The 25,125-nt window shown below is 35.7% G+C and overlaps 1 long non-coding RNA gene and 1 pseudogene across 1 annotated transcript; both read left to right on the forward strand.

Annotated features, from left to right (window-relative positions):
* The first annotated feature begins 20,259 nt into the window (after positions 1-20,259).
* LOC146925812 (uncharacterized) lies at positions 20,260-21,755 on the forward strand. The gene is made up of 5 exons (XR_015008090.1): positions 20,260-20,480; positions 20,575-20,643; positions 20,732-20,831; positions 20,926-21,000; positions 21,119-21,755. It is a non-coding gene; the product is annotated as an uncharacterized LOC146925812 (long non-coding RNA).
* Positions 21,756-23,677: 1,922 nt separating this feature from the next.
* On the forward strand, positions 23,678-24,522 carry LOC146925813 (uncharacterized; annotated as a pseudogene).
* Positions 24,523-25,125: the final 603 nt, after the last annotated feature.

Here is a 25,125-nt window from a genome sequence, read left to right on the forward strand (position 1 = left end):
TTCATAATAGTTATTATGCATAAGACAACTTGTCATTCATACAAATTTTAAATTAATTGTTATACAAAAGGCAAATTGTCATTGCTAAAAAGAATTTTTTTTCCAAGTCTTCATCTCCCTTATTATTGCTTAAACTCGCATATATGAGACAAGTTGTCGTTGATACAAACTTTAAAATTACTATTAAACATGGCCCAAGTAGCCACCAATACAAAATGTAATATAGTTATTAATTTAATATACACGGGATAAGTTGTCTCTAATACAAAGTTCCAAATAAATATTATATACGAGACAAGTTATTTATGAAAATATTTTAAAAATAATTATTAATAAAAGACAAGTTGTTGATATAAATTTTAAAATAATAATTAATTTATTAAACACGGGACAAGTTGTCAATGATAATTTTTTGAAATAATTATTATACATGGAGACAAGTTATTCTTAATAAAAAATTGAAAATATACTTTTAAACACGGGCCAAGTTGTCGCTGATTCAAAATTTAAAATAATTATCATACACCAAAGAATTTTTCGTTACTAAAAATCCAAAAAAAAAATGATTAAACACAGTACAAATTGTCGTTGATACAATGTTTAAAATAATATAATATTATACATGGGACAAGTTGTACCAGATAAAAATTTAAAAATAATTATAAAATATGGGATAAGTTGTCGCTGATATAAATTTTAAAATAACAATTATGCACAGGAAGAGTTGGCGTTAGAAAAAACAGACAATAATTATTAAACACGGGATAAGTTATCGCTAATTAAAATTAAAAACATACATTATACACGGGAGGAGTTGTCACGATAATAAGTTAAAAATAAATATTAAACATGCGTCAAATAGCCGTTGATACAAATTTTAAAATTTTGTTAAGGTTGTTAAAGACCGAGAAGGTGTGTTTGGTCCCGTTTGTTGGTATTTATTGTAGTTGTTTGATTCCGTAAAGGCATCTCATGGATTTGCTTCTATTATGATGCTCTCAGTGTTATATATATTCCAGACTAGATGGCGGCTCAAGATCAGCCTCATGAAAACCTTATATTCCTTGACGAGGTTCTACCACGTGGAAACTCCCCAAATATGGAATAGAAAACATCCTATGAATCTTTACCAAAGTACTGTCTCATCACTCACTTAATTGCTAGAACTGTTAGCACTACATTCTTTAGCATTAAACATCTATGAATCCTTATATGTCAAAACTTTAGGATTTTAGTTTAGCATCCAACTTCTATGTTTATGTATCTTTGTTTTTAAAATGCTGCTAAATGAACAATTTGAAAGCAACTGCCATATTCTTATATGCCTGTAATATATATGTTTGAGATCAATTTGCTTTTAAGCATATTAAGGAATCTATGTTTGCCTGTAATAATCTATTTTTCTAGAACAAATTTTTTCGGAAAAAAGGTAATTTATCCCGTGCGAAGCACGGGTTTGTAACTAGTTATATTAATAAATGTTTAACTTGTGATTGTGTGAAGGGGGAGGTGCAAAATATCTCCCTCTAACAGCTAAGGAGAATGAATCCAACATCACAAGATTCACAACCAATTTCTGTAGAGTTCAAGTCATTCCATGGTTGTGTTACACGTGTAATCATAAAGTTCTCCCTAGGCATTTTTTTTTTTTTAAGGTATTTGATTATTCTTTTATTCTTAACAAAATTATTAGGTCAAAGCAAATATCAGATGAGTGGAGAAAAGATACTCTAATTTTGATTTATAAGAACAAGGAGGATATACAAAATTGTGTAAATTATATGGGAATGAAACTTATGCGGTATACCATGAAGTTATGTGAAAGAGTGATAGAGACCCGAGTTACTGATAACCAATTTGGTTGTATGCTTGAGAGGTCGACCATGGAAGCGATCTAATTACTACGACGTGTGATGAAGCGATATAGAATGGTTAAAAAGACTTGCACTTAGTTTTTATTGATTTGGGGAAGGTGTATGATAGAGTGTCTAGAGATATTTTGTATAAAGTCATATGGAAGAAAGAAGTTAGGACTGCTTATACATAATCATTGAATTCAAGATGAGTAAAAATAGGCAATTACCCCCCTTAAAATTGTAAGTTTCGTCAATTACCCCCTTGAAATTAACAAAACGTCAATTTGTTGGAACAAAATGTGTTTAACAATGAACCTTAAAGAGTTTTGATGATAACAAGGTATTAAAAAATTGTAAATTGGACTAGCTAATATTTGTTCAAGTGTACAGGACCATAATTATAAAGTTACATCATCATTGGTTCTGAATGAGCAAATAAAGAGCAAAGGAAACAACAAAAATTTGAAGCTTGGACGCTCCTGAAGGCAACTTGTTTCTGAAGTGAGAATAGTGCTCCTGAAGTTAAGACGCTTCTGAAGTAAGAATAGTGCTCCTGAAGACAAGAAGTCCAGAAGTCATATCATCAGAAGCTGCATCATCAGAAGCTGCAGAAGTCATATCATCAGAAGCTGCCTCATCAGAAGCTATTTCACCAGAAGCTGAATCTCAACTGGATTTGCAAAAGATTCAAGAATTGAAGAATTATCAATGCAAAAGCTGTCTATTGGATTCAAAAACACAAACAAAGGATTAGTGGAATTTTGCAACGGTCATTTCAAAGGTGTTTGAAGGCTCGTTCTTGCAATTTGGACGAAAGCGTTGACATTGTACTTTGTACGAATTGTACAACCACGTTCTCCACTACTCTGTTTTGTGTCCACGCTACAAGACAAGAAAACAACTCCAGAATACAGCTTCGCCTGCATAGATGTTCCTTTGGATAAGGAATGGATTTCAAATTTGTTCTTCATAGGACAACAACCAAATCAGGCAATATATCATTGGTGAAAGATCAAGCTTCAACAACGACTCTTTGGTGCGCTGGCAATTTCACAACGTCTCTTTCACACCTCTATATAAAGGAGTGAAGACCTAGAGATTTGGCAATGCAAGAACGCTGAACGAAAGACTCACAACATTTTTACAAGTGCCAAACCTCTGCTGAAATTGTTCTGCATTCACTTAGAATTTCTGTGTCTTATAGTCATATCTTAGAAATTCTTAAGTCCATTGAGTCTGTATCTGATTTGTATTGTGAGCACCTCTGATTGTATATCAAGTGTTCAGCCTTAAACAATTTTCTGTGTAATTTTGTTTAGTTAGGAAGTCTCTTGATTGTGTTCTTGAGCAAAGGAAGTCTCTTGCTTGTGTGCTTGAGCAAAGGAAGTCTCTTGCTTGTGTGCTTGAGCAATTGTAATCAGATATTACTCTTAGTGAAATCTCCTTGGAAGTGCAAGGGGGACTGGACTACTTCCGGATTGTGGAAGGAACCAGTATAATTGCTTTGTGTCGTTCTTCTTCTCTCTCTCTGTTTTTCCGCTGCATTTAGATTCTGATCATCACTTCAGAAGCTGTCTCACTTAGCTTCTGATCAGTGTATTCAGTTGTTTAGGAGAAACGAAGAATTTTTCAAAACACAATTCAACCCCCCCTTCTTGTGTTTTTCTCACCTTCAATTGGTATCTAGAGCCTTGGTCTGTTGTGTAACACTTAACCGTGCAACAGTCAAAGATCTGAGAAAAACATGACTACTCCTCCTCCTAATGGTTCTGGTTCTAGTGATACTAGCTATAAAAATGTCTCACATGATTATAGTGATAGTAAGAAAACCAGTGTTGGAAAAGTTCCAAAGTTCAATGGAGATGCTGAAGAGTTCTGTTGGTGGAAGACCAATTTTTACAGTTACATCATGAGCCTAGATGAAGAATTATGGGATATTCTGGAAGATGGTGTTGGTGATTTAGTCCTTGATGAAGAAGGAGCTGCTGTGGATAGAAAGAAACATACTCCAGAACTGAGGAAACTCTACAAAAGCATCATATTATCAGAGGAGCTCTTGTCACTGCCATACCCAAAGCGGAGTACATGAAAATGAGTGACAAATCCACTGCTAAAGCTATGTTTGCTTCTCTCTGTTCAAATTATGAAGGGAGCAAGAAGGTCAAAGAAGCAAAGGCTTTTCTGCTTGTACATCAGTATGAGTTATTCAAGATGAAGGATGATGAAACTATTGAGGAGATGTACTCAAGGTTTCAAACCTTAGTTTCTAGGCTACAGATTTTAAAGAAGAGCTATGTTGCTTCTGATCATGTAAGCAAGATTCTCAGAAGCTTACCTGCCAGATGGAGACCGAAGGTGACTGCCATTGAGGAAGCTAAAGATTTAAACACTTTAAGTGTCGAAGATCTTGTTAGTTCTCTCAAAGTTCATGAGTTAAGTCTTAATGAACATGAGTCTACTAAGAAGAGTAAATCAATAGCTCTTCCATCCAAAGGCAAGTCATCAAAAGCTCTCAGAGTGGTTGAATCTGAAGAGGAAGAACAGTCAAGTTCAGATTCTGAACCAGATGCTGCTGAAATGGCCATGCTCTCAAACAGACTTCAATATCTGGCCAAGAAGAACAGAAAGTTTCTCGCCAAAAGGGGTAACTCCAGAAGCTCAAGGAAAGAAGATCAGAAGGGATGCTTCAACTGCAAGAAGCCTGGACACTTCATTGCTGAATGCCCTGATCTTCAAAGAGAAAAGTCAAAGGACAAATCAAAGAGGTCTACATTCAAACCAAGCAAATTCAAGAAGCAGATTAAGCAGAGTTTAATGGCAACCTGGGATGATTTGGGTAGTGAATCTGGATCTGATAAAGAGGAAGCTGATGAAGATGCAAAGGTAGCTGTTGGGTTGGTAGCAACAGCAACTTCAGAAGCTGGATCAGATTCAGACTCAGAAGATGAAAACGAGGTATATTCCAAAATTCCCAGAGATGAACTTGTTGAGTCACTTAAAGAACTTCTTACACATTTTGAAGTAAGAACCAATGAGTTGAGGGATTTAAAAGAAAAATATGCTGATTTGGTACAACAGCAAAAATCAACTCTATTGGATCTGAAAGCTTCTGAACAAGGACTTAGGGGTTTTGACTTCATGTGTAAAACATATGAAGATCAGCTCAGGTTCTTATGTCAGAAGCTACAAGAAAAGTGTAATGAAAAACCTTTAAGTAATCATGAAATTGCTCTTGAAGATTTCATTATATCTGGCATTGACAGAAGCAGAGTAGCTTCTATGATTTATAGCATTTACAAGAACAATGGCAGAGGAATTGGTTTTCCAGAGGTGAAACTTGAGAAAACCAATCTAAAGTCTTGTTGTGAATGCATCAAGGAAGGTCTGAAAACATTCTTTGTACCAGAAGGGGCTGAGCTGGAAACTGTTGTTCAATCAGAACCTGAAGCTTCTAGTTCTAAGGCTAAGATTATTTCAAAGCCAAAGAACTCTAAGTCAAAGGCTATGATCAAATCTGATTCCAAGACTTCAAAGGTTAGGATCCTGAAAAGATCAGAACCTATTCCTCAGAGTCTGGTGAAACCAAAATCTGGGGTTCTGAAGTCTAAGTTTCAGAAGAAGACAGTTACTGCTTCTGAAGTACCAAAACCTAAGGTGATGGTTAATCAGAAGCAACCCAACTCACAGCACAAGGTACAAGAAGTGAAGAGTAAAGCCTTAAGTACTAACCTTCCAGGACCCATAGAACAATGGGTACCTAAAACTAAAAATGTCAATGATGCAGGTATGTCTAAGAGCAGTGCCAAAGCAAAGATCATGGTACCTAGACAGCGGTTGCTCAAGACACATGACAGGAGACAAGTCCATGTTCCTCAGCCTAACAATGAAAGAGGGAGGAAATGTGAAATTTGGAGGCAACCAGTCAGGCAAGATCATAGGTACAGGAACTATTGGTAATTCCTCTACCTCAATTAATAATGTATGGTTGGTAGATGGTCTTGAACATAACCTTTTGAGCATTAGTCAATTTTGTGATAATGGTTATGATGTGCTTTTTGAAAAACCCAACTGTACAGTAATCAACAAGGAAGACAAATCCATTGTGTTCAAGGGAAAGAAAGTTGACAATGTCTATAAAATCAATTTTTCTGAACTGGCTGATCAGAAGGTGATTTGCCTACTATCAGTGAATGATAAGAAATGGATGTGGCACAGAAGGTTGGGACATGCTAACTGGAGGTTAATCTCTAAGCTTAGTAAGTTACAACTTGTGAAAGGGCTACCAGACATTGACTATCATTCAGATGCACTCTGTGGTGCATGTCAGAGAGGGAAAATTGTGAAATCATCTTTTAAAACCAAAGACATTGTTTCAACCTCAAGACCTTTAGAATTACTCCATATTGATTTATTTGGACCAGTGAGTACTGCATCCTTATATGGAAGTAGATATGGATTAGTCATTGTTGATGATTACAACAGATGGACTTGGGTGAAATTCATAAAGAGTAAAGATGTTGCGTGTGATGTATTCAGTAGCTTCTGCACTCAAATTCAATCTGAAAAAGAATCAAAAATTTTGAAAATCAGAAGTGATCATGGTGGAGAATTTGAAAATGAGCCATTTGAAGCTTTTTGTGAAAAACATGGAATTTTCCATGAATTCTCTTCTCCTAGAACACCACAACAAAATGGGGTTGTAGAGAGAAAGAATAGAACTTTACAAGAAATGGCCAGAACCATGATTCATGAAAACAATTTACCAAAATATTTTTAGGCAGAAGCAGTGAATACAGCATGCTATGTTCAAAACAGGATCTATATTAGACCTATTTTGGAGAAAACAGCATATGAACTCTTTAAAGGAAGAAAACCCAATATCTCTTACTTTCATCAATTTGGATGTACATGTTACATTCTGAACAACAAGCTCTACCTAAAGAAATTTGATGCCAAGGCCCAAAGAGGAATCTTTTTAGGTTACTCTGAAAGGTCAAAGGCATACAGAGTGTATAATTCAGAAACACTTTGTGTTGAAGAATCTATGCACGTTAAATTTGATGACAAGGAGCTTGAAGATAAAACTTCAAAGCAAGGTGAAAGTTCTGCAGAGATACAGGTTCCTGAAGCTACTCCAGAACCTGATCAGATAGCTGAATCTGAAGAAAGTCCAGAAGCTGAACCCACATCAGAAGTGCAAGATGAAACTGCTTCTGATGAAGCACAAGATGGCTCACATCAAGAAGATCCTCCCAGAAACACATTCAAACACAAGTCTTCACATCCTGAGGAGCTAATCATTGGAAACAAAGATAGTCCAAGAAGAACAAGATCACATTTCAGACAAGAAGAGTCAATGATTGGACTAATCTCAATGATGGAACCTACAACAGTTGATGAAGCACTTTCAGATGATGGATGGATCCTAGCTATGCAAGAAGAGTTGAATCAATTTCAAAGAAATGATGTGTGGGATCTGGTACCCAAACCTCAGCACAAGAACATTATTGGAACAAAATGGGTATTCAGAAACAAGCTGAATGAGCAAGGTGAAGTAACAAGAAACAAAGCCAGGCTTGTTGCACAAGGGTATAGTCAACAAGAAGGCATTGATTACACTGAAACGTTTGCTCCAGTTGCAAGATTGGAAGCAATCAGGTTACTTCTTTCCTATGCAGTTAATCATGGCATAATATTATATCAAATGGATGTCAAGAGTGCATTTCTAAATGGTGTCGTAGAAGAAGAAGTGTATGTCAAGCAACCTCCTGGATTTGAGGATATTAAATATCCTGACCATGTTTTTAAACTGAAGAAATCACTATATGGCTTGAAACAAGCTCCCAGAGCTTGGTATGATAGACTAAGTAATTTCTTAATCAAAAATGATTTTAAAAGAGGACAGGTTGATACTACACTCTTCAGAAGGACCCTTGAGAAAGATATTCTTGTTGTGCAAATATATGTTGATGATATAATATTTGGTTCTACTAATGCATCTCTTTGCAAGGAATTTTCTGAGTTAATGCAGGATGAATTTGAAATGAGCATGATGGGAGAGCTGAAGTTCTTCCTGGGCATTCAAATCAATCAATGCAAAGATGGAGTCTATGTTCATCAATCAAAGTACACAAAGGAGCTTCTGAAGAAGTTCAAACTTGAAGATTGTAAAGTGATGAACACTCCAATGCACCCTACGTGCAACTTAAGCAAAGAAGATGAAGGAGCTAAAGTAGATCAGAAGCTGTATAGAGGTATGATTGGTTCTTTGTTATACCTCACTGCATCTAGGCCAGATATTTTATTCAGTGTATGCCTGTGTGCAAGATTCCAATCAGATCCTAGAGAATCTCATATGACTGCTGTCAAGAGAATCTTCAGGTATTTGAAGGGAACAACTAATCTTGGACTCCTTTATAGGAAATCCTTAGATTATAAGCTAATTGGATTCTGTGATGCTGATTATGCTGGTGATAGGATTGAAAGAAAGTCAACCAGTGGCAACTGTCAATTTCTGGGTGATAATCTTATATCCTGGGCTAGCAAAAGACAAACAACTATTGCTATGTCTACAGCAGAAGCAGAATACATTTCAGCTGCAAGTTGTTGTACACAACTACTTTGGATGAAACATCAGTTGGAAGATTATCAGATAACTGCTAACAGTATTCCCATTTATTGTGATAATACTGCTGCTATTTGTTTGTCTAAAAATCCAATTTTGCATTCAAGAGCTAAGCACATTGAAATCAAACACCATTTTATCAGAGATTATGTTCAAAAAGGAATTTTAGATATACAATTCATTGATACTGAAAATCAATGGGCTGATATATTTACTAAGCCTTTAACTGTTGAAAGATTTGATTTTATAAAGAAAAATTTGAACATGCACTTTGTATCTGATTAAATGCTTGCTTGCTCCTGAATAGGGTTTTAGGTTCTGAAGTCAGTTCAGAAGCGGTAGTCCATCAGAAGCTCTTTATTGAGGTTCTGAGGAAAACTCGCTTCTGATGATGACGTCAGCATCTGAAGTCCAGAAGCTGGATTTGTTGCTTCTGAATAGTTGAATTAGTGGAAACGTTGGAAGTTACCTTTTAAAAAGTAACTTCTGGCCCACTAACTTGGTAGTTACTCTGTGAACTTCTTACGTGGCCTGTATGTGTTGGTGTATAACTAAAAGGGCAATGATGATTTAATAGCTTTGAAAGTACTTTTCACGCTCCCCCAATTTTGTCATTAATGTTATGTTTGTTTGTCTCTTTTGAATTGCAATCGTTTTACTTTTAACACTTTGACAATTCACACACTACTCACTCACAACAAACACATTTGCTCTCAAACCTCTTGCGAAGTAAGCGCATTCTCTCAACCTTAGAACCCTAAAATCTTCATCTTCTTCAAATCTTCGTCAATCATCAAATGGCATCATCAAGTTCGCAACGAGAAGATTCAGTATCTACTTCACGAATGGTCCCTGAATATGACTACAGAGGAAGAAGCATGAAATTGGAAGAATGGGATTTACAAGTTCAGATAGAGAATCCAGTGGATTTTGATTCTCTGGATTTTCATAAGTGTTGGATCAGAAGCTACTTTGAAGAGCAAGGACTCATGCATTACTTCAAAATGTTGAATGGACCAACATATGAAGCTCTGGTTAGACACTTCTGGGTAAGAGCAAAATTTTACAACAGAGCAGCATCCCTAGCTGAGGAAAGTCAGATGGTGTTAATGTATCCTGAATTAGAAGGGAAAACAAGAGAAGAAATGGGTCTTGCGCCGTTTGTTGAGGATGAAATCAGATCAAGTATTTGCGGTATTCCAGTAAGAATTACTCAATGGCAGATAGAAGCTGTTCTTAAGGTTGAAGCGTCTGGTTATTACTCTGGAATTGATCTTTCAAGTGCTGCTGAACAACGCATTTGGAAGGAAAAAGCTAACTTGGTTATATACAATTCTGAAAAGGAGAAGAAATATGCTGAATTAAACATGGAAACCAAGATGCTTCTGAAGATTCAGAATGAAGATTTGTTTCCATGTGGTGATAATGAGAAACCAAATTTGGCTCAGAAGGTCTTTCTCCAGCACCTCATCAAGAAGGAAAAGGTGAATGTGCCCAAATACATGTTCAAGTACTTGGTAGAGTGTCTGAAACAGAGTCAGCTGCAGGATAAACCAAGGCCCTGGGTTCCTTATGGAAGACTCTTATCAGAGATATTCTAGCAAGGAGGTGTCTTGGACAGTTTAAGCAGAGCTCAAGGCTACACAGATCAGATGCTGGATACAAAAACTGGAGCATTCATAAATGCTCAAACTCTCAAGAACATGAAGCTAATCAGCAAGGTCACCAAACTTAAGACTGATCTAAGTGAATCTCATGTCATGTCTGATCTTATGAGGGATTTTCCACCCATCTGCAAACAGGATCCTATTGAAGTACAGATGAGGTACATCAAGGAACATTATGTGGCAACTAAAGAGGTCATCAGGTTGGATGAGGTACCTGAGGAAATGTATGGTGGTACTGTGCCTCTGGCAAAAAGCAGAAGTGTTAAGAGGAAAATGACCAAAGAAGAATATCTGAAGGTTGAAGAATCTGCTAAGAAGGCAAGACCTGCTTCTGTCAAGCTTAAGATTGGTGGTTCTGCAATACCATCAATTGAAGAGGTAGCTGAAGACAACAACTCTTGTGCAGTCCTAGGTTCTGGTATTGCCCCTATACAACCAGCTATACCAAAGAGGAAGAGGAAGCAAGCTTTGAGGAGGACCAAGGATTTTCCTCATATCTCTTTGACAGCTCAAGCTGCTTCTGATTTGGAGTTAAAGGAGTTAAAAGGGAAGAAGGCAGCAGCTGAAAAAGTCTTGGAAATTGCTGCTGAGCTACAAGAGTCTGTAGTTTCAGAAGCCAAGCAACTGTTGCTGATGACCAGTGAGTCTGCTAAAGAGGATTCTGATCCTGAACCAGAGAAGGTAATTAATATATCATCAGATTCCGCTTCCACACCATTATCAGATTCTGATGATTCTGATGATGATATACCCTTAGCCCAACTTTTTCAAAAACCATTAAAAAACCAGTCAACATCAACCAAAACCAACAAAAAGCCCTCTCAGTCAACTACTTATGAACTAGTTGGTCACATAATTAATGAGAAGTTGGCTGAACTGGCTGAGCAGAGAGAAAGAGTCATTGATACTATCTTTCGTCTTAACCCTCAACCCCTTAACATTCAACCTCTCAACATGATTCCTCCAGAAAATGTTGAGCTTACCTCAGAAAAGGCCTCTGAAACAACTCCAGAAGCAGCTGCTTCTGAAAATGTTGTTTCAGAAAACCCCCATCAACACACACCTGAACCACATAAACCCACAACACCCCCACAATCACCAATAGCTACCATTGACCCCCAACTCAACACTCAAACATCAACTTCACCACAACAACCACCAACTGAAATTGAACACTCCCCAGAACCAACTCCTATGGATGTTGACATCTCTCAAGTCAATGTTCAAGCCTCAACCTCTACCACACACATTGCTTCTGACCAGCCTTCATCTTCAAACACACAAACACACTTTACCATTCCAGTTCCTAACCCTGTTCAAGATTTGGAAATCAGTGATTCTGATCTTGAAACCCTTGAACAACCACCCACAAACATCCTGGAATCTGGATATATTAATTCTGAGCTTCTGACAATCCTTAGTCAATTGCATAATCTGGTGGATCAAAGAAGGTCAATTGATCTCACCAACGCATATGAAGACTCCTGGGCATCTCTTCAGAACCGGGCAGCTGAGCTTATTGAGAATATCAAGGCTAAATGCATTAGAGTCAAGCAAGCTTCAGTCAGAAGGCTAATGGAGCATTTGAATCAGAGTCTCAGAGTAAGAAGTTCTACACTGCTCCTGGCAAACCAGCCTTTCTTCTTAGAAACGGATTACTTAACCAGAGAAGCAAGGTTGTGTAAGCTTCTAAAGAAACAGATGGCACAGCAGCAGCAAGAGGCTAGAGAAAGGGAACAGGTTCTTCTCCAGAGGCAACAACAGCTTGAAGAAATGTTGCAGATGAAAATTGAAGAAATGGAGGAGATGAAGAAACAACAACAAACCAACCCTTAGTTGCACACCTTTGTGTTATTTTTTGTTTGTTGTTTGTTTTAAATTCTTAGTCCTTGCTTCTGAAATCATCTTGTTTTATTTTTCTATGCTTCTGAATGCTTACTGCTTCTGACTGCTTAGCTGCTTCTGATAATTGTATATTCATGCTCATATATTTTGATCTGATTTATTTAATTAATTTCTTGTATACTCTCTCTTGTTTGAGTTTTTCTCAAATCTTTTTGTCTTTTATGCTTATTTTTTTTATCTCATTTTTTTGATAATGACAAAAGGGGGAGTATATGTGACAAGTATTTAAAGGCTCTGAGCCCCATTAATGGCATTTGAAATTTTTGAAAAACTTCTATCATTTTGACCTTATTGGTATAAGCTATGAACGAACGAAGAAGTATCAAAATTCAAGTAAAATTAATTGAACCATTCTTCTTATCTATAAGTTAATTCTTTCAATGATTCAATTTTTTTTAAAAGCTCTGATAATTTTATTGTGCGAAAAATGAATTTAATTAACCTGGATAGAACTTAGGGGGAGCTTACAAACCTCACCTTAAAGACCATCAGACTCAGGGGGAGTTTGAGCTTACAAACCTCAGACTCTGAGCTTACAAACCTCAGAACCCCAAAGTCAACTTGTTAATTAGATTAACAACAATTGATCAATTTTAAATACTTTTGTTTGTCATCATCAAAAAGGGGGAGATTGTTGGAACAAAATGTGTTTAACAATGAACCTTAAAGAGTTTTGATGATAACAAGGTATTAAAAAATTGTAAATTGGACTAGCTAATATTTGTTCAAGTGTACATGACCATAATTATAAAGTTACATCATCATTGGTTCTGAATGAGCAAATAAAGAGCAAAGGAAACAACAAAAATTTGAAGCTTGGACGCTCCTGAAGGCAACTTGTTTCTGAAGTGAGAATAGTGCTCCTGAAGTTAAGACGCTTCTGAAGTAAGAATAGTGCTCCTGAAGACAAGAAGTCCAGAAGTCATATCATCAGAAGCTGCATCATCAGAAGCTGCAGAAGTCATATCATCAGAAGCTGCATCATCAGAAGCTGCCTCATCAGAAGCTATTTCACCAGAAGCTGAATCTCAACTGGATTTGCAAAAGATTCAAGAATTGAAGAATTATCAATGCAAAAGCTGTCTATTGGATTCGAAAACACAAACAAAGGATTAGTGGAATTTTGCAACGGTCATTTCAAAGGTGTTTGAAGGCTCGTGCTTGCAATTTGGACGAAAGCGTTGACATTGTACTTTGTACGAATTGTACAACCACGTTCTCCACTACTCTGTTTTGTGTCCACGCTACAAGACAAGAAAACAGCTCCAGAATACAGCTTCGCCTGCATAGATGTTCCTTTGGATAAGGAATGGATTTCAAATTTGTTCTTCATAGGACAACAACCAAATCAGGCAATATATCATTGGTGAAAGATCAAGCTTCAACAACGACTCTTTGGTGCGCTGGCAATTTCACAACGTCTCTTTCACACCTCTATATAAAGGAGTGAAGACCTAGAGATTTGGCAATGCAAGAACGCTGAACGAAAGACTCACAACATTTTTACAAGTGCCAAACCTGTGCTGAAATTGTTCTGCATTCACTTAGAATTTATGTGTCTTATAGTCGTATCTTAGAAATTCTTAAGTCCATTGAGTCTGTATCTGATTTGTATTGTGAGCACCTCTGATTGTATATCAAGTGTTCAGCCTTAAACAATTTTCTGTGTAATTTTGTTTAGTTAGGAAGTCTCTTGATTGTGTTCTTGAGCAAAGGAAGTCTCTTGCTTGTGTGCTTGAGCAAATGAAGTCTCTTGCTTGTGTGCTTGAGCAATTGTAATCAGATATTACTCTTAGTGAAATCTCCTTGGAAGTGCAAGGGGGATTGGACTACTTCCGGATTGTGGAAGGAACCAGTATAATTGCTTTGTGTCGTTCTTCTTCTCTCTCTCTGTTTTTCCGCTGCATTTAGATTCTGATCATCACTTCAGAAGCTGTCTCACTTAGCTTCTGATCAGTGTATTCAGTTGTTTAGGAGAAACGAAGAATTTTTCAAAACACAATTCAACCCCCCCTTCTTGTGTTTTTCTCACCTTCACAATTACCCCCCTGAAATTGCACAACGTTAATCAATTTACCCCCTCCGTCAAATTTTTCTGGTAGTCAACATGATGTTTTGCAAATACCCCCCTGAAGTTTTGCACTTATGTGCAAAATGCCCCCGAACTTGAAAATTTATATTTTTTTTCTTATCCTTAACTCAAAAGATATTAAAGACAAACAATTAACAGTTAACTTTAATACTTTACATTGCTCTTTCATTCTTAAAGGGGTCTGTTATTTTATTTTGTTTCTGTTATGCCATTTAATTGTTCAATTCTCCATAACTTATGACTTATTTAAATAGAGACACGCCAATTTACAACAAAGTAAGCTAGAGAAACGCATTCCTCATGAATAATTAATTCTAGCAGTTTCTTAAGATAAGTTTGAATAAAATTATTCTATCTTAAAAATTGAACTAAACATGCATTTTACTAAAGTAATATGAAGTTATTAATTCTGCATTATTTTTAGAGGATATATTATTATTGTAACCTTAAATATTAAAGATAACCCTTAATTGTTTGTCTTTAATATCTTTTGAGTCAAGGATAAGAAAAAAACCTATAAATTTTTAAGTTTAGGGGGCATTTTGCACATAAGTGCAAAACTTCATGAGGTATTTGCAAAACATCATGTTGACTAACAGAAAAATTTGACGGAGGGGGTAAATTGATTAACGTTGTGCAATTTCAGGGGGGTAATTGACGTTTTGTTAATTTCAGGGGGGTAATTGACGAAATTTACAATTTCAGGAGGGTAATTGCTTATTTACTCAATTCAAGATAGGTTGTTGAAATGGAGAAAAACCTCAGCTTTTATGTGATATGAAAGTATCACTCAAATTGAAAGGAAAATTTTATCAGACAGAAGTAAGACCAACAATAGTGTATGAAGCAAAGGGTTGGCGGTAAAGAACCAACACGTGAATAAAATTTTCACAGCAAAAATGAGGATGTTGTTATGTTGGATGCTTGGCAAGACTAGATGTGATAGAATTAGAAAGGCTTAATTACACTTTTGGCCCCCTAAGTATCCCAAAGTTGTGATTTTGGACCCCTAAAAAAAACAACTCTTTTCAGACCCCCTAAGTTTACTTTTTGTTGCAATTTTGGCCCCCCAGACCAATTTTGACCCGTTCAACGCACACGTGGACGCCACATGTGTAATTTTTAATTTAAAATAAATAAAATGCCACATGTGTAATGTTTTAATTTTAAAAAAAAAAACCCTTATTTCTCTTCTTTGTCGTCTCCTCTCTCATCAACTCTCTTTAATCTCATCTTCCCTCTTCATCAACTCTCTTTAATCTTCTGTTTCTCAATCTCTTTCTTTTTCATCTTTCATCATCTCCGATTGAATCGCCACCATTTTCTCCGACGAACATGTCTTCGATCGTCGCCGGAACAATCACACCGCGTGCTTGTCGATCATCCAGAATTCAACAAACACCCAAACACACTAAGAATGTAAACCCTAATACTCCCCCTTCTTGTTCCGTGAAAAAATTACAGAAACCTAAAATTCTTAACCCTAACCCTAATCCTAATTCCCCTCAAACTAAAATCCGGCGAAGGAAATTCATTGTTGTGGGGAAGAAGAAACAGAAGGAGGATGTGAAGGAAGGGGGTGATGGTGGTGATGGTGATTCAGGTTCGAGTGTTTTGATTTTGGTGATGGTGCTGTGGAGCTGCTTTTGGTTTTGGCTTGGTGGCTGCTCAGTTTTGAGGTTCCGGTGGTTTCTAGCTGGTGGTTTTTTGGTTGTGAGGCAGGGGCTAGGGGTGCAGTGCTCGCTGCCAGTGGGGAGTGGTGGAGCCTGTGCTGTTTCTGTCAGATGCGGTTGTTGTGTTCTTATGGCAGATGGTGCTTTGGGCTGGTAGTTTTGGGTATTGACGCAGGGGTATGCTCGCGGTTCAGCCATTGGTATAAGTTTGCGTCAATTTTTCCTTGGCTTCTGGTGTTTATCGGGTGGTTGTTAGTGTCGTCGGGTGTTGTTTTCTTTAGGAGTTTGTTGCTGGGATAGCAGCGCTGCTGCGTCTTTTGTTGCTGAGCAGAGGAAGCTAAGAGAAGAGATCTGGGAGGAGATGAAAAAGAGAAAGAGTTATTATTATTTTTTATCTATTTTTGTTTTTAATTTTTTTTATAATTATTTAATTTAATCTATTTTTTTTTAATTTTTTGATTTTATTATTTTCCAAGTTGGCATTAATATTTAAAAAAATCAGACATTAACACACGTGGCACCTATTTGTCTGCCACGTCTGCATTGACCCAGTCAAAATTGGTCCGGGGGGCCAAAATTGCAACAAAAAGTAAACTTAGGGGACCTGAAAAGAGTTTTTTTTTTAGGGGGCAAAAATCACAACTTTGGGATACTTAGGGGGCCAAAAGTGTAATTAAGCCAATTAGAAATAACAATATTAGAGAGAGAGAGAGAGAGAGAGAGAGAGAGAGAGAGAGAGTTGGGGTAGAACCTATAATAAAAAAAAAGGGGAAAATGACTTAGGTGATTTATGCATATAGATTATAGATAGAAGATCTATAGATTATGTAGTAAGGAGAATATATTAGATGAATGATAGTCAAATCACTAAAGGCGGAGAAAGAATTAGAAATAACAATATTAGAAAGAGAGAGAGTGGGAGAGAGAGTGAGAGAGATAGAGAGAATATAACCTATAACAGAAAAAAGAGGGGAAAAGGCTTAGGTGATTTATGCATATATATAGATTATAGATAAAAAGATCTATAGATTATGTAATAAGGAGAGTATATTAGATAGATGGTAGTCAGATCACTAGAGACCGAGAAAAAATTAGAAAAACTATAAAAGAACCATTATAAAAAATTTAAAAATTAATGAGTTTGATCGAAATAAGTTTTATGATAGAATATTATGGTGTAATTTGATACATGTAATCAACTTCATTTAATTGAAAAATGCTTGATTGTTATTGTATATATCCTTATTTATTAATTTTGTTACGTCTGCAGCAACATAACCTAATTTTTTCCCGCTCATTTGCTTTATTAGGTTTGCAATTATTTTTTTTGAAGAAGTTAAAATGAAATTTATTTAAAACAAAAAGAATCCTAGCAAGCACAAGGAATGCTAAGTTAGGAGACTTAAAAGCAGCATACAAAGGAAAAAGGAAAAGTGTCCGTATATATGCGGAACACCCAAACAAACACTCATCTATCAAATACAAACTTCTACAAGCAAACCAAAAACACCCTCCACCGAGAGCCCTCAAAACCAATAAAAACTAAACACCAAACCAAGAAGTCATCTCCAAAAACCAAAGTCCAAACGTGGAATAGCAGGAACAAATCTTGTGCCAAACCATTAAAAAACCTCTCCAAAATAACCATCAAACTTACCAAAAACCCATGTAACCGCACCTTAAACAAGTCATACCATCTAACATCTGTGTATTTGAAAACCCCATCAACAACAAACTCATAGAAGAAAACCCACAAAAAGCATAACCACCACTAGCCACCACAAGAACCACCACCACCACCAAAAAATACTATTAACCACCAAAAAAACCACCATTAATCCTCACCAAAAACAGCACCAGCGACCACGAAAACCAATAAACCCCATTGACCCTCCCATCAGCGACCACCACACACCCCTAGCCATCACACAACCACCACGAAGACAATCCTTATTTATTAATTTTGTTACGTCTGCAACAACTTAACCTAATTTTTTCCCGCTCATTTGCTTTATTAGGTTTGCAATTATTTAACCTAACAAATTCCATCTAAAAAAATGCATTACACACCAATTTCATTCCTATCCGCTTGCCTTTTTTTTTTTTGAAGAAAATATTTTCTACCATATCAATGATCACGTATGATTCTTCTATTTTATTTATAGTCGAGAAAACCCGTGCGACGCACGGGTCAAAAGTCTAGTTTTCTAATGTAACTTTTGACTTTTTTTTTTTATAGTTAACTAGATTTTTTTTTTTTTTGAAGAAGCTAAATTAACCCACCCAAATTGACACCGGTGAGAATCGAACCCGAGACCTTGAGGAGAAGCACACTTCCAGATCCCAAGCGAATAATAGTTAACTAGAAAATTAGAAATTGATTCCTCAAGAAAGAAAGAGAAACCGTTGTACCATAGAAAAAGAGATATAAGAAAAAATTGTGTCCATGGTGAAATGTTATGGGAATAATTAATGTTATGGACACAAGTTGATTTTAGTCTTCCTAAAATATTCTTTATTTCATATATTCGTTGAAAGACAATGGTTTTCATGTTAGTTGTTGATACTCTTTAAAAAAAAAGTGTTAGTTGTTGATAAATTACCATAATTTCGTATAGAGCCCGTTTGTTACAGCTTTTTTTATAAAAAAATCACTTTTTTTAAGAAAATAATCACTTTTTTTAATATTGCATCTGTTTGTTACAGATTTTCAAAAAAAATCAGAATCTAAAAAAAATCTAAAAACAGCTTCAAATGAGAAGCTGTTGTGAGCAGCTTTTTTTTTTAATAGATTATTTTCAGAGGAGAGAGAAATTTGTTATGGAATTTTTAAGATAAAAGATATGTTTTAGAAAAACTAAAATTCCAATCAAATCCTTGTTTTGCTATATATACACAAAGACTAGTCTTCCTATTATTTTATTTTTTCACAGCCTAATCGTTGTTCTTCTCTAATCTCTAAACAAGTGAGGTCCCTCTTCCTTGGTTAGCAATTCCATTATGTTTTTTATTCATTCATAGTTGAACCTGTATATATATATATATATATATATATATATATATATATATATATATATTTTTTTGTGTTTCTCTTTCTGTTATTATATTTTTTTATGTTGTTTTTGTTTGTTTTGAATATTTTTTCTGGTTGAATGTCACTGTCGCTGTTATTGTTGGGTTTTGAGGGTAATTGTTTGGGTGTCTTATACTGCCATAGCTTGGGGCTTGAGGGTAATATGTGCAGTTTCAAAAAAATATGAGTCATACAAAAATATTGGTTAAATAAGTAAATGGTCCCCCTAAAATATTATTTAGACTTTTGGTCCCTCCAAATTTTACATCCATGATATTAGTCCTTACATTTTGGACAACTCAGGTCTAACCTTCAAAATTTTTTTATGATTTTTTTTAGAAATGAGTAGAAAATTATGACCATATTTTCCAAAAGAAACTAATTTTTTTTAACAAAACATAAATTTAATATGAATTCTTTAGCACCAAAAACATAAAAATTCATATTTAATTCATGTTTTGTTAAAAAAATAATTTTTTTGGAAGAGATTGTCATAATATTCTACCAATTTATGAAAATTTCATTAAAAAATATGAAGGTTAGACAATAGTTGACTAAAAAGTCTAAGAAGTATTTTAGGAGTACTAAAATCAAATGTTTGTATATTTACGGAGATCGTTTACTTATTTAACCCAAAAAATATTTATGTATTTAAAATATATTTTTTTATAATTCACAGGGCTAAACATTGACTAAAATTTGTAAAAAAAAAAAGAAATGATTAATTTTTTTTGACCGAAGCAAAGTTAACTATTATCATTAGTCAACCAATTTTCAATACAAGAAGGATAAGAATAAAAAATACGGTGACTAACCCAAAAACAGGCCGCCCTATTTAAAGTATGAACAACCATGTTCGTTTGTCTCCTAACAAACTTCACCTCGAAGTTGGAATGTAAAGATAATTGATAAATAATACAAACAATAACACAAAATTCTGAATCACCATGGCCCGAAGACGAAAGAGCTTGCATTAGAGTAGATGGGTCGGACTCGAAGACAACTCGGTCCCATCTGTTCGCATCAACAAAGTTAAGGGCATCGAGTAAGGCTACTGCATCACCCTCCAAAACTGTCATATTTGGTAGCTGCCATTTCGTTTGAGCCCGAATAAATTTCCCGCGAGAGTCACTAATACAACATGCAAAAATTGTAATATGGTTACGGTCATGGAACGCAGCATCGACATTGCACTTCAACCACGTCTCGCTTGGTTTCTCCTAAACTGAGCTGTTACCTTGAACCCTATTATGCCCGTGTAAGAAATGATTAATTTAAAATGATTTAAAATTGGGTCAGGCTTGGGTTGGGTCAGTTGCTCTATGGTGCTTTCCCTCTATAAATACTCACCGCGCTCTTAACTTTGTTAAAAGACAGAAACGGTATCACTACCCTATACCTTTTTCTTGTGGCACTTTTTAAAACCTTGAGTGTCAATGCTGGTTAAGGAATGTTAAATAAAACATGATTTGATGTTTTCGGCTTGCAGTTTCTGCTGAAAGTGATAGAAGGACTTCCTATTTTATGTGAGGATTCACATCATAATATTGAAAATGTCGTGGACATTCTTGTGCAAATTCTTGGGACTGGTAAGTTGTGGTTTGTTAATATATTGCATTCTTGAGTTGAGATTATGGTGGTCTTGATTGTGATTTTTTTTCTTTTTTGACTTGATTCTTTTAGCGGAGTCCTCGGAGCATCTTGATGCTGTGGTTTGTGCTCTAATGTCTCTTCTAAGGCAGGATGTGAAAGGTCATTTGATGTCTTCATGTCAATATACAGTTAAATGCTTCTTTTTGGTTTTTTGCTTATAGTAGTATAATTGCAATTGCAAATGCAGCTTCTATGAAGGCTTTGTTAAGCATGTTACTTCCGTTATGATAGAGCCGAATACAGACAATGTTATTCGTGAAAAGGTTATGAACTTTCTTAAAGATAAGGTGAGAAACCATGTGTTTGATTTATAAATGTTAATTATCATTGGTCTTTAATATAGAAATGAACACTGATCAATTCTAAATATTTTCAATACAGGTCTTCCCGTTTAAAGCAGAACTCTTGAAGCCCCAAGAAGAAATGGAAAGATACATAACCGATCTAATAAAAAAGGTATTCACAATTGCTTTGAATTGTTTTTAAAGAGTTCATTTTTGTTGAATTATTATTGTATAATTTTTTTTGTAACATAATTGGAGTTGATGTATGTTATGGTTGCATTTCATTTCAGAGTTTAGAAGATGTAAATGATATGGAATTTCAAATATTTATGGATTTCCTGATGAGTTTGAGCCTATTTGGAGAAAATGCTCCAGCTGAGCGGATGCAAGAGCTGATTACAATCATGGAAAATCAAGCTGATTTAGATGCTATATTCATGGTGATTATTTTTTTTTCCATTTCTCTTTATGTTTGTTTTATATGTGAGATGGGACAAGAGTTTGTTTTCGCAATATTTATAAAACCGAAGCAGACCGTTCAACCGGTTGGACGCCTCCTAACTAATTAACTATAATAGAGAGTAACTAACCCTAATAGAGGGTAACCTCAGTTTACTAGAGCTCCCAAGTCTTATACTTTGATAAATCTTGACACGAAGGTCTCAACGGTTCTACCTTCAGTTCGGTTTTTAAAACATTGGTTCTACATTTGTGAAAAATTCGCTTGATTTTAGACTTCTATTCTGGCACATAAAATTCGAAGTTATGCAAATAACACTTGTAGGTAAGTGATGCAAGTCATATGGAGAGGTTGATATCATGCCTTCACATGGCACTTCCAATTGTCCGCGTAAGTATTGTTTATATTCTCTCATATTCACTTATGTTTAGTTTTTTACTTTTTCTTCAACCAACTCAATTTTTCTTGCAGAGGGGAGCATCTAGCAGCAAATTTATTTACTTCATAAACAAGGAAGTAATACCTGTTTTAGATAAGGTAATTAGATAATTTAATATGTTCAATTTTTTTAGAGAAATATGAATAAGGAATCATATCATGATATTTTAACCGGTTAACTTCATAGATCTTGGGTTGCAAGGTAAATGTAGGTTTCAACCAGTGGAATGTTTGTGATTTTTCTTCTTCTTAATTGTTGATAAACTTATAATGATTTTATTCCTATCAGCTTCCCTCTGAACAACAAAGAGATGTGCTCAATAGCATGGAGGAGTTGCTGAAGGAAGAATCAAGGAAAATGCTCGAAAGAAGATTCAAGGGAAATGCTTCCTTCTATTGTTGAGTTGCTGAAGGTCAGCATATTGGTTGAGTAATGACATAATTGACAGATTTAATAGCAGTTTTGCTGTGGCAATTTCAATTTTTTGTTTACTTTGTTCTAGTTTATACTGTTATTTGGATGTTCCGAGAACACTGTTAACTAGCTAAAGTAGAATTTTGATGTGGCTTTGCTTGGTTTAGTCTTACACTCTATACCTTTATTTTTTAATGAAGTGAAAGTTATTAATTCGTGAACGTCTATTTTGTATATTTTGAGTTTTAAATTAGTCGTTAAATTTTGGCTCCACTCCTGCTCATTATTTTTGGGAACCTTATCAGAGATTTTGAACCTCAACACATTTTCATATGAGCAAGTCAGAAGCAAGACAAGCCAGAGAGTTCAAAGGTTTCTGGGGTCGAATCAGAAGAAACTGTCAAGTTTTCCAAGATTCGCTGGTCGAGCAAGAGCGAGGCTAAAACGAGCGACTCTAGAGAAGTTCCAAGGAGATGCAAGAACAGATTCACTAGGCAAGCAGATTTCGCTAGGTGAATCTGCATTTTTCAGACTTTTATATAAATAGATGTAAACCATTTCACAAAGAGATTCTATCATACTTAGACTCGTTTTAGAAATAGGAAACCTGCTGTCTGCAAACGCAAACTAGGGCATTTCAGTCATTTTTTTTTTATAAACTACAATAATTTCTATTAAATATTTTGGGACTAGGGTATTAAAAAAAATTCAATTTGGATTCCTGCTACTATTTTGGATTCCTCTTATTCATGTCTTCTATTCAAGCATATGTTTCGATTTTTCAAGATAGATTCAGACCAATTCATGTCTCTTTTAATATTGTATCCACGTTCCAAACAACTAATAAGTCAAATGAAGCTTAAATTTCGTCATACGCATTGCAACCCTCCTCCTTTGTCCGGGCTGGGGACCGGCTGTGTTTATATCATTTATGAGACACAGGCGGAGTTAATTGCGAAATCACACGAGCCCTCCTTCATGTGTACAAAGCATTGTTTGTTTGAGTGAAGACAATATATAAAGACATACTTTAACCATGACCATATTTTCTACTAATATATAAAGACAAATGGTAGCATATAAGATGTTGGATTTGTCACGTGAATGTTTTCAAAATATGGGACGGAGGGAGTGCAACATAAAGTGACGTATTCATTATTTTATACGTGCTAAATACCCAGTTTTCCATTCTCGAACTTGTTTCTTCGTGCAAACCCCTCAGAAACGTTTATCTCAATTTATCTCTACATTTTATCCCTTTGAAAAATCAAAATGCAAGAAGGTTCAGTATTGATTGTGAAATTACCGTTTTATCAACAAAAAAATATATATCATTTTTGTAAATGCTAAAGAAAACATGTAAAATAGAGTTACGTTTGTTAATCTCACTGGTATTATTTAAATAAAAAAATGATTTGATTAATTAGTATAGAACAATTTGAAATGAGTTCGTTCTAGTAATTTTGTGAGGGTGTGAAGTTCTGAATATAAAGCAATATAAGAGCATTTATTCTACTTTGCTTTGTAGATTATCCCATGTCTCGAAAAGGGAGAAGTAAAACTACCATATGGTGCCAGGATTCGACGTCGAAAAATTTCTCTCTGCAGAATGTGAAAGCAGAAGGGGGTTATTTGCTCGTCGGAATATCATTCATGGAAGGGTGCTCTCGATACCCGGAGATGATATGCCTCCAGTCCCTAATCAGATTGAGAAGAGAGGTTGGGAGTATTTAGTGACATATCCTGGAGACAAGGAGGCCTATGCTGAGTTAGTCGCTGAGTTCTACTGCAATGCGTATTGTCCACAGAAAGATAAGCAAAAAGGTAAAAGTTTTGTAAGAGGGAAACACATTCTTTTTGATGCTGGCACCATTAACTGTCTGTTGAAAAGCAAGTTACACATGACCAAAGATCAATGGCCAACCTTCAAACAAAATGTCAACACTGATAGTCTCTTGAAGGAGTTATGTAAGGATGGAACTGACTGGATTTTGGATTCAACCAGAAAGCCCAAAAAGGTTTTCTCTTCGTCTCTTGTGCCTTTGCCAAAAATTTGGGCAGCATACATTGGGACTAATCTAGTCCCATGCTCGAATGTTTAGGATATTAAAGTGGAGAAAGCTGCCCTCATTTTAGCAATTATGACCGGGAAAGTAATCGATGTCGGGAAAATCATTCAAACTCAGATTCAAAACATCGCCAACTCTGCAACAAATGCGTTGGCATTCCCTCGTTTGATCACCTTGTTATGTGAAAAGGCCAAAGTTGACATGAAATCTCTCCCTCCTTTGAAGAAACATTCTGTTATTGATTGGAACTATGTCTGCAAATATTGTGGGGTGGATGACGATGTTGATGAGCCGAAAAGGAAAAGGATTTGACGCCAGTCAGGTGAAGAGAGCTCCCACCAATCAGCCCAAACCACTTCAAGAAGTCGTGAGGAGAGAATTGATGTTTTAGAAGGAAATGTGCAAGCCCTTCGTAGAGCTGGTCAAATCCAATATGAAGATGTCATGAAGGCGCTGGGGGTAATAGGTCAGAGCTTGAAGGTAACTGTTCCAGAAGCAAGGACATCTGAGGAGTTAGATCAACTCGTTGGCTTGGTCTCTATGTCGATGCAACCATCATATGAAATCCAAACTGAAGAGAGTGACAAAGAGTCTGAAGAAGGAAATGAGCAGTAAGAGTTCAGTGAGGACTAGTTATCCTCACCAGGAGGGAGAATCGCATGAGTTACTTTCATCAGTTTATTTCATCTTTCTCCTTAACTCTTTATTTTTATTTTCATGTTTAGAACATGCAATTAGTGCACTTATTATCTGTGTCATTTCTTTCTTCGTATGAACACAACTCCTCTTTACAAACTTTGAATTTGAGTTTTGTTTACATAGCTTGATTCAAGTTTGGGGGAGGGGTTAGGAGTTGTAGGCCAAGGTAGTTTCTGTCAGTCGTATTTGTAGCATTTATCTTTTGAATTTAGTATT

The sequence above is a fragment of the Medicago sativa genome, chromosome 4 (assembly GCF_051527215.1).
Source record: "Medicago sativa cultivar Bolivia chromosome 4, Bolivia_mono, whole genome shotgun sequence".
Lineage (NCBI taxonomy): Eukaryota > Viridiplantae > Streptophyta > Magnoliopsida > Fabales > Fabaceae > Medicago > Medicago sativa.